Source organism: Triticum urartu, chromosome 1A (genome assembly GCF_056163025.1).
Source record: "Triticum urartu cultivar PI428250 chromosome 1A, HENAU_Tu73, whole genome shotgun sequence".
NCBI lineage: Eukaryota > Viridiplantae > Streptophyta > Magnoliopsida > Poales > Poaceae > Triticum > Triticum urartu.
The window spans coordinates 566,281,251-566,292,050 of NC_141873.1; the positions used below are offsets into that span (position 1 = coordinate 566,281,251).

At 43.2% G+C, this 10,800-nt stretch overlaps 2 pseudogenes across 2 annotated transcripts; one reads left to right on the forward strand and one right to left on the reverse strand.

Annotated features, from left to right (window-relative positions):
* Positions 1-2,176: 2,176 nt before the first annotated feature.
* Positions 2,177-4,173, reverse strand: LOC125539357 (patatin-like protein 2; annotated as a pseudogene). The gene is made up of 6 exons (XR_015609711.1): positions 3,955-4,173; positions 3,678-3,856; positions 3,374-3,568; positions 3,124-3,285; positions 2,748-3,035; positions 2,177-2,595 (listed from the first exon to the last, which is right to left on the reverse strand). The product of XR_015609711.1 is annotated as a patatin-like protein 2 (transcript).
* Positions 4,174-7,814: 3,641 nt separating this feature from the next.
* LOC125539360 (patatin-like protein 2) lies at positions 7,815-9,901 on the forward strand (annotated as a pseudogene). The gene is made up of 6 exons (XR_015615409.1): positions 7,815-8,015; positions 8,089-8,267; positions 8,405-8,594; positions 8,774-8,935; positions 9,022-9,310; positions 9,474-9,901. The product of XR_015615409.1 is annotated as a patatin-like protein 2 (transcript).
* Positions 9,902-10,800: the final 899 nt, after the last annotated feature.

A 10,800-nucleotide genomic window follows, 5' to 3' on the forward strand; every position in this document is an offset into this window, starting at 1 on the left:
CTTGCAGCAGTACCTTTCTTAAAATCAGATGGGGTCTCACTTGCTAATAAACAATTCACAATATCTCCCCAAAGACCAGAAATTTATGTTTGTGCTTAGCCAAAGAAATAATAATTTAATTGTTCATATTCTCTGGGTGTACCAGATTTTGTTAACTTGACAACACTTGTTTTGCTGGAAAGCTTTCAATTTATCCATCATCTTTCATGGCGGTATAACGAACAACAGAAACAACAAAACTACATCTAGGTCCATAGACCCCTACGGACGTATACAACCATTGGAGCGAGCTAAAGGCACGCTGCCGTCATCGCCCCTTTCTCACTGAAACCAGGCAATATTGTAGTAGATAGTCGAGAAGTTGTCATAGTAAGGCCCCACAGGACCAGCGCACCAGAACACCAATCGCCATTGATGAAGAGAAGTGTAGATCAGAAGGATCCAACCTATAAACACACGAACGAAGTCTGGATGCACGGAGATTCACTGACTACAACACCGACTCAATTCCATGTCATCCTTAAGAGGCATACCTTCGCATGCCCTACGACGATGCTAGACGCACCGTCGGTAATGCGGGCTAGGTGGGGAGGACCTTATACCATCTTCAAGCAGCCGCAACACAAATCCTTATCGATCTCAAAAAAATACCAAAAAAAGGAACAGGAACCCTCCTACTGGTAAGGCCCAAGGTCCACCACGCCTCCATGACCCTAAGGCCACCAGAGATGAGGCGGATCGCCAGCGGCACAAATGGCAGGCGAAGAAACTCTAATAGTCTGAGCCGTCGCGTGAGGAGGTCAAATGGGTACACACTTTGACCATGAATTACTTTGATTAACATGATTTTTATATGCAATGTAGAATCACAATTATCATTTAATAAGTGACTTTCGGAAACAAATCTAGGGATACCTGTTCTATGGTCATGTTGAGTAAGACAATAATATTTCACGTGTTGATAGTAAATATGCTCGTTGAGTAAGACGGTAATATTTCACCTGTTGAGTATTGACGTGCGCGCGCGCGTGTGTGTGTGCGCGCGTGCGTGTGTGTGTCCAAATATATAGTGTATGGAAAAGTAACGGGTCAACTACTACTGACTGACACTATTGCATATGGATGCCCGTATTGATTTCTCTGCAGGACATGTATAGCTGGAATAGTATGAAGATCGATGTGGATAAGGATAGCAGGTGTCCCTCTGCATGCAAGTCAAACATTATCCTTGCTTATGTCATTGGGAAGCCTCCTCGGCTTACAAGTTGCTCTTTCTCTACCTTTTTATAATACTTCCGAAGGGATTGTTTTGCTAACCCAATATGAAATATATGTCCTAAAAATCACACTATTGAATTCATATACAGAAAAGTTTCTAATGGTATGTTGTTATAACATACTCCCTTCGTTCCAGAATAAAAGGTGTATTGATTTTCGTACAAGTCAACCATTTGAATGTTTGACCAAGATTATAGAATAAACTAACAACATCTGCAATATCTAATAGATAAAATATGAAACTAGTTTTCATGATGAATCAAATTATATAAATTTTGTATTGTGGGTATTGATGTATTTTTGTAAAAAACTTGGTCAAACATGCACTCGTTTTTTTTTTTGAAAAAACAAATACACCTTATATAACGGAACAGGGGGAGTATAACTTGTAACACGTTGATTAAATTGACAATTTATGGATACTTGCAAGTCGCAACCATACAAACCAGAACGGAGAGGTTACATACACCGATACATACGACTCAAAAGTGAATGATCAAGGATTCTTGAGCAAAGTAGTGCATAAAAGGCAACTATATTAAGAGGTTTAGAACCTATATAGAGCGTGAATTATGTGCACAGGGCGCATCGGTGTTGAGGGTTGACACCTCACACCGTGTCCAAGATAGGAAAAACCATGCAGTGTATTAGAGCAGCACCAGACTCACTCTGTGCTGAGGTGGTTGCAGCCCAGAGCTCCACCTTATTTGTGCGTAGAAATTTCGTAAAAATATTAGGTAGAAATAGCATTTCTTGTTCATGATATACGACTCATCAGATTTTGTTAACTCTAACAATGGCCATGAAACTTCAGTTAACATGGTTTATATATGTAACGCAAAATCACAATTATCATTAGGTGACTTTTGAAAACAAATCTAGTGATATCATTTCCACGTCACATAAACCACATATTAATATCATAATATTATTTGTGCCAATGATTTTTGCACAGGACTATTACAACAGCACCATAGAATTTACGAACGACATAAATCAAACAGATTGAACTCCCAAACTAAACGTAAAAGTGAACTTAAACACACACATTAACTAGCATGCAATTGCTAGTTTGGTTCGAGCAGGCACATATTAATTGTTGCGGCGTCTGCGCCGCTCGTCGGAGAGCTGCTTTGCATACTTAGCTAGCTCCTCCGCGTTGGTGCCCCCGCCGGGCACCTCCACATTCCGGCCGGTCTCCAGGTCCACCCCGGACACCTTCTCGCTGAGCAGCTCTTCACCAATCTTCACCAACCTATCCAAGTTGGCTTTGGAGGAGTCGTCGATCGAACCCGCACTCCCGCTCAGTTTATCATACTGCACTTGCGTTTACAACGGATCATTGAGTCATTACTACAACAGATGATGGATGGCTACATGTATCAATCGATGCCAAAAATAAAGACTATCCTCTTTTTTATGTTTTTGGAGTATAAATTACTAATTGTAATAGGTAGGCGGGTACGAACCTGGATGCGCAGGTATTGGTGGGAGGTGCCGAGGACGGCCGAGAGGACGGAGAGGTGGAAGTCGACCATGTCGGCGCTGCCGGCGTTGAACATGTCGAGGATGGGTACGGAGCCGTCCTTGATGAGCCAGCTCAAGATGCCCCACTTGGCGGCATCCTTGGCGCTGTACTTGAGTTTTGGGAGCGATGATGTCCCACAGCCGATGGAGATGACTATGTATGATTTTCCCGCCGGCTGCTGCCCGGCGAGGACCATGTGCTCCGCCACCTGGTTCATCGCTAATAGAGTCTGCAGCATACGTACGCAGTCCATGAGTGAGATTATTGTTTATACGTATTGTGAATGCGGCGGCGAGGTCAATTAGTTGGTAACATACAGGGTTGTTGGCAGCCACGGCGCCGTCGATGAGGTTGAAGGCCCTCGTGCCGCCCTTGCCATCGTTGGTCTCGAAGTAGTGCGCCGGGAAGAAGGTAGGTGCGGCGGAGGTGCCGATGGCGATGTCCGACAGGAGCGCGTTCTTGGCGGGCTGGTTCTCCAACTGATCAATCATGCACACAAGCTTAGTCAATTACTTAACAACTACTACTAGGTAGTTCACCATGTGCATGCACCACATGCATGGATACCTGGAAGCTGGAGAAGATGGTGGGTTGCAGTGCAGGTACGCGATATCGAATGCCGGGATGACCACATGGGTCAGAGCCCCGTCCAGCTTAGTGTCACCGAGGTGCCGATGGAGCAGCGAATGGAGGTACTTGCCGTCGTACTTGGGCCCTGTCGCCAGAGCCAGAGCCGAGCCGATCTTGGAGAAGATGGAGCCCCTGCAGCTTCCCACGCAATAATCCAGATGACGATCGACGTTGAACTTGCGTGTAGTACAGAAATGGACGACATACACAAAGTATGCATGCATCTCAGTTGGTGACTTACTTCTGTGGGAAGATCTTGGGCGACTCGTCGATGTAGAACTTCGCTAGATCCTTGGCGTCGAACAGCGGCCGCCCATCCTTGTCCGGCGCCGCAAGCATCACCGTCAAGAGGCCACCCGTGCTCGTGCCGGCGACGACATCGAAGTAGTCCGCGATCCTAGCATCCGGCCCGTCCAGTTTCTACACACAACACATGCAGTGATATACTCCGTTAACAAGCATGATATACTACACACGAAGAGCATCATCAATGAACATATCAAAGTGGAGTAACTTACCTGGAGCTCTTTTTCAAGGAAGGCGAGGACGATGGCCGGGATGATCCCTCTCACGCCGCCGCCGTCGATGCTCAAGATGGTTATCACCTTCGCTTCGTCACCTGCTGTAGCAGAACTACCTCCTGCCATCAATTTGGAGTTTGCTAACACGAGGCCAGGCTCAAATGACAAACGTTTTGAACAGAAGGTGGGAGATCAAGGATTTATTACAAAGGACAAACTTGTTATGTATATAGACAACGTTCACATAAACTAATTATCAAGAAGCAACACCATTAGTTGGCTCCCTCAACTGCAGGTCTTAATCACAAAGTCAGATGTCAAAAAGGACAAAACCAGCTAATCCCAAATTCCTAATAGTATAGTATGACCCCACTAGCTAGTTCCTTGTGCACGAAAGAATATTACAAATTCAGATCCTTTCTCTCTCTCCTATCATTTTTAATATAATGTAATTGAAGATGTGTCGTTATTCTTATCTTATATTTACTTCCTCATGATTTGCTAGTTCCCTCGTATTTTGTGTCATATTTTAATCATGAGTTTAACTAATAAATTAGATGTAACAAAAATAATATCATTTAAACTTAAAATTAAATACGAACTCAACAATATAATGTTTAGCGACGTGCATTAACATTTTGCTAGTCAAATATATGGTCAAACTTTGACCTAAACTATGATGAAGACTACTAATAAACCCAGATGGAGGTAGTAGTTGTGATCACCAATGTAGATGATTTTCTAATTTTATGAGAAATCTACGTCCTTGACAGATTTTTTTTATAATAGTACTCCTTTGTGTTTGTATCAACTGGATAGGTACAATACCAAGAATAAAAAAAAGGAAAACACTAAGCATCAGACTACTGATGCATCGCCTCCTATCAGACTAGTCCATGGCCATCCGATCAGATAACAAGCCGATCGTCAGATTGGCTAGTAACCAACATGCGTGATTTCTGGATTTGAAGTGTATCCACCGGTGCATGGAGTAACTGGTATGCATGCATGGCCCGGTGGTTTTTCATGTTTTGCCGGGTAAACATGGACAGATTAGGGGCAACCATACATTGGGGCAAGTCATCGAACACGGTGAGATCTGGCAGGCGAAATGTGGCACGGCCGATGTGGAAGATGGAGTTGTGAACGGTCAGCTCATGACGCCGACTTTCTCAGCAAGCCAGGGAAGGGAGGAACATCGGCATAGACTTGCCCGCGTCCAAACTCTCATGGTGCAGCCATGGCAATGGTCAGCCGAACGACGGGAAGCAGGCATGTGGCTGTGACAAGGTGTGCTAGGGCCTTGAATCGGTCAGTGGCGGCGAGTGGTGCAAAATGGCGGCAGTTCAGGGACTAGAGATTACAACAAACCATAGCTATGAGGTGATTTGGGTGGCGGCGGAAGGGTGTGGGCATCCTGAAAGGTATGTGCCGTAAAAAAATGGTGGATGAAGGGAGCACTATATGGAGGCTACAAGGAAGTTTTCGCAGCGTGCTTAAAATATTAGAGCGATGGGGTGTCGGGTAACGAATTTGCTAGACTGAATGTTCTAGTAAAAATGTCATATGGGTAAAGAATTTGCATGCAGAAAGAGATTCAAGGAAGAAATCAAGTGGCTCACTTTCAGAGCAAGGAGGAAAGTATACCATGGACTAGAAGACTGGGTGAAAGCTTTTATTTGAACCCAACAGCTGTTGCTCCTACCTTGTATGAACTGTCCACTTGTTTTTGTTGTTTTTCAATTCTTCTGCTAGTGCTAGCTTTGCTAGTTTTCTTTTCTTCTGTATAGTTTCCTTTTGCTCTTTTATGAACATTTTGCTGTACTATTTATTTGAAAATGAATAAAAATACGCAGCAGAGTACTGTTGTTTCCTAAAAAAAGATATAGCCACTCTACTAGAGTTGTTGTTAAGTTGCTAGCCACCTCCTTGGCTCAACAAGGTGAGATTAAACATTGCTACGCCTTTTTTAAACATTTAGAATTTCTATCATGCAACATGCACACACGAGCCTGAGGCCCTGTTTGGTTCATAAGTCCTAAGACTTTTTCTAGTCTCAACTAAAAAGTCTCTAGTCCCTAAAAAATCCCTCCCTGTTTGTTTGCAGAGACTAAAAAGTCCCTAGTCCCTTCCTAGAGGTTATTAAATGACCATATTGCCCCTAGTATATAAAAAAATAACAATCAAACAACACCATGGGGTGGCGGGCCATTAAATGCATGGAGGGGCATTGTTGGAAAAGTCCCAAAAAGTCCCAAAAAAGACTCTCCTTGAGAGTCTTCTTCATTTAGTCCCAAATGCCTAGTTTAGTCCCTAAAAAGTCCCTCCCGTTTGGTAAAAAAGTCTCTAAGAGGGACTTTTTCTAGTCCCTACACAAAAAAGTCCCTGAAAACAAACACCCCCTGAGTACTAATCAGGCTGAAAACTCTTAATAGTGGAAGACTCGTATTCTATTCTTAACGTCGTCTGCACATCCCTCTGATACTAAGATACATACACATGTATTCGGGGCTTGACTCGGCGTTGGTTTATGGGTCTCTTTAGAACACATCTAGATGACATAGTTATGTCACATCTAAGCTGATGTCCATTCTGTTTGTGGTTTATTTTTTTGTCCTAATTTTTTTTTGTTGCATTATATATATGTGGGAGCTTAAATGTGACATTTTTTAAAAACATCTAGATGTGAATTAGACAAATTGTTAGTTTATTATCCAGCTACCAGCAGTTGAAAGGAACCACCTGACAACTTCCGAAAAACTACCTTCATTTGTTGAGGCATCTTATCCAGCCAATTATGGCCTCGTGCCATGAATTTGAAAGGGGTGCTTGCAGTTGCATGCAGCCTTGGACTACGAACTGTGAAGCGCCCATGTTTCTCAAAAGATGACATGCAAATGCAATCAAATTATATATTGTAGCATTTTTCATACAACAAATTGAAATACTTGTGCATGTACCAGTGTTAATAGTTAGAAAAAAAATCTTTCTCACAGAAAGTAAATAGTTTGAAAAAATCCATTGAGCAACCATCAACATAATCTCCTCCTGTTCTAAACGAGGCTCGTGGGCGCACAAGTACATACAAAGAAAATAATTACTATGTGACTCTTTTTTGGGAAAAGAAATATTTTATTTGTTCTTGGTATCTAGTACCTAGTTGATACAAAACACACAACTATAAGAATTGATTACATTAAAAAGGATTGGAGAGAGAGAGAGGATCTGACTTTGTGATTGTTTTTGGGCACAATGAACCAGTGGGGTCATACTATATAATATTAGCATTAGTTGTGTTCTGTCCTTTTTGACATCTGACTTTGCAATTACACCCTGTATTTGAGGGAACGAGTTAACGTTTCTTGCTTCTTACTACCTCTCTTCTGGTTTATTGGTCCTTATAGTAATCTGTGCCAAATTTTGACCATAAATTTAACTAACAAAATGTTCATGCATGTCATCAAAAATTATATCATTAAAAACTATGTTCAAATACAAATCAATGTTTTAAATAGCGGGCTATGGTATTTAGCGGCGACCCTTAAAAACAGCTATAGCTGGGCTATAGTGGGCTATAGCGAAGCTATAGCGGCAAATTGTACATGAAATCATTTAGCGGCAACACCCTCAAACAGCTATAGCGGGGCTATAGCCGGCTATTTAAAACTATGATACGAATCCAACAATATAATTTTGTTGACATGCACTAACATTTTGTTAGTTAAATTTTTGATCAAAATTTAGCACAGATTACATAGAGGACTAATAAACCAGGACGGAGGTAGTAGTTAATTTATTTGGTTGCTCCAGACCTGTCTATATATATAACAAGTTTGTTCTTTCTAGCTAAATCCTTAGTTTGCCACATTCTCTTCTTGAGTTTTCGTAGCTAGCTTGGGCTGTACGTGTTACCAAACTCCAAATCAATGGCAAGTAGTAGTTCTTCTGCAGGAGGTGACAAGGTGAATAAGCTGGTGACCATCCTGAGCATCGATGGCGGCGGTGTGAGAGGGATCATCCCAGCCACCGTCCTCGCCTTCCTTGAGAAGGAGCTCCAGGTAAGATACTTTTACGTATGTTCATCAATCGATCTTGTCATATATCACTGCATGTGTAATGTGTTGCCTGTAGAAACTGGACGGGCCGGATGCTCGGATCGCGGATTACTTCGACGTGGTCGCCGGCACCAGCACCGGTGGCCTTTTGACGGTGATGCTCACGGCGCCGGACAAGGATGGACGGCCGCTGTTCGATGCCAAGGATCTGGCAAAGTTCTACATCGACGAGTCGCCCAAAATCTTCCCACAGAAGTACGCATGCAACTAACTAACTAAGCATGCATTCATATGTATATCACTATACACATACCAGTATATGGATCATCAGTTCCTTAGTTTACGACATCGTAATTTCATCGATTCTTGGAGAGTTAATTGCCAAGGTGCAGGGACTCAATCTTCTCCAAGATCGGCACAGCTCTGGGGATGGTGACCGGGCCCAAGTACAATGGCAAGTACCTCCAATCGTTGCTCCGTCGGCACCTCGGCGCCACCATGCTGGACGGGGCTCTCACCAGCGTGGTGATCCCGGCCTTCGATATCACCCACCTGCAACCCACCATCTTCTCCAGCTACCAGGTACCCATGTGATGCACGCATATGCATGGTATGATGCTACCTATGTACTCCCTCTGTCCTAGAATATAAAAACGTTTTTGGTACTATGCTAGTGTTAAAAACGTTTTTATATTTTAGGACCAAGGGAGTACCTAGTAACGAACAATCAACTAATCATATGTGCATGCATGATTGACCAGCTGAAGAACCAGCCAGCGAAGAACGCGCTCCTGTCAGACATCGCCATCGGCACCTCCGCCGCACCCACCTTCTTCCCGGCGCATTACTTTGAGACCGAAGACGGCAAGGGCGGCACAAGGGCCTTCAACCTCATTGACGGCGGCATTGCCGCCAACAACCCTGTAACTACTTAAGTTCACCAGTACACACAACTCGGTCGTCAGGCAGGCCCAACTGACTCGATATCTCACGTGCATGGCTACTGTAGACACTATGCGATGAGCCATGTGGCAGAGGACATCATCGTGGCTGGGAACGGTGACTTGCTCGGGAAGTCATACATGGTCATCTCCATCGGCTGCGGGACGTCTTCAAATCCGAAAGGCAAGTATAGTGCTAAGGACACCGCCCAGTGGGGCATCCTGGACTGGATCCTCAAGGGCGGCACCGCCCCGATCCTCGACATGTTCAACGCGGCTAGCGGCGACATGGTCGACATCCACCTCTCCATCCTCTCCGCCGCCCTCGGCTCCTCCCATCAATACTTGTGTATCCAGGTACCTACCCACCTACCTATTATACCCAAAAAAGAAAACATAACAATGAGTGGCCTATTGTGGTAATTTAAAGAGAGTACTGCCCGGCCTCTGCATCAATTGATGTACACAACAATTATCTGCTACGGTAATTAATGAATGGTTGATGTACATGCAAATGCAGTATGATCAACTAAGCGGAAGCGCAGGCTCAATCGACGACTGCTCCAAAGCTAACTTGGATAAGCTGGTGGAGATTGGGAATGAGCTTCTCGGGAAGAAGGTATCTCAGGTGGACCTAGAGACAGGCCAGAATGTGGAGGTACCTGACGAGGGTACCAACGCGGAGCAACTAGCTAAGTTTGCAAAGCAGCTCTCCCATGAGAGGCGTCGCCGTCACAACGAACTAGCAACTACACAGACCTAGTGTGTTTCATTTTTTTCATCTAATTTGGTGCATGTATATGCATGCATGTTTTTTCCATTATGTTTTATATGTTCATATAGTAAATCCTACTGTACGGTGGTGCTATAATATAGTTTTGTGCATATTACAGAAGATTTGTTGAAGGCGTTGTAATCTGGTTCATATGAATGCATGGAATTATTATTGCTACTGTGTTTCCTTTCAAAGTCAGTAATTGTAATTTTATATGACAGGTAAATGCAACAAATCAGGTATTAGGTCGATCTATCCAAATTCTCCGTGACTTACTGATATAGATGTTTTTTGAATGAGAAAAGCCTTGATCATCCTGACAAATGTTTCATTGCTTTAGATCAACTTCAATATAGATGGATGTGTGCATCACAATAATGCAGAGGCCGGATGTTCCAACCTCTTTTTTGAAAAAAATAAAAAGAAGAAGAAAAATCCTGACAAATGTCTTGCAGAGGCATAGTCGTGCACTTTGCCCACAAAAAAACATGATGGTTTGAGCACAAGGAACTTCTCATTGTCACGTCCTTTGCCCACAAGAAACCTCCATGGCTCCATCATCCTTTTTAAAATAAATAAATACAACGAGCAGAGATCAGGTTTGTCTCTTGTATTGGTTTGACTTGCATGCAGAGCTAAGGACACCTGCTATCCTAATCCGAATCAATTTTCATATTCCAGCTGTACAGGCCGCGTCGGAGGAATCATCAGTACGTGCTTCCATACACATATGATGTCAGTTAGTAGTTGCCTGGCACGTTATGTCTCTGCACAAAGCCCGTCATGAGCTACCAATAATATGTTTACTATTATCCCGTGGAATCTAGTTGTCTTGCTGAAGGTGACCATAACTAATTAATCACTCTTGTTACTAACCATGATACGCTCACATCATACTTTGATTCGCTGATGGAATCATGGAAAGCTACTTATGAACTCTATATGGTTTGCGTCGAACTGGTATATATATACCCGGAGTCAATATAAGATGGCATGGCTTGGGAATTATGGTACTAGAGAAGTCATAGATATTCTAAGAGTAAACAGCATACCTATTGAAGAACCTCATTTC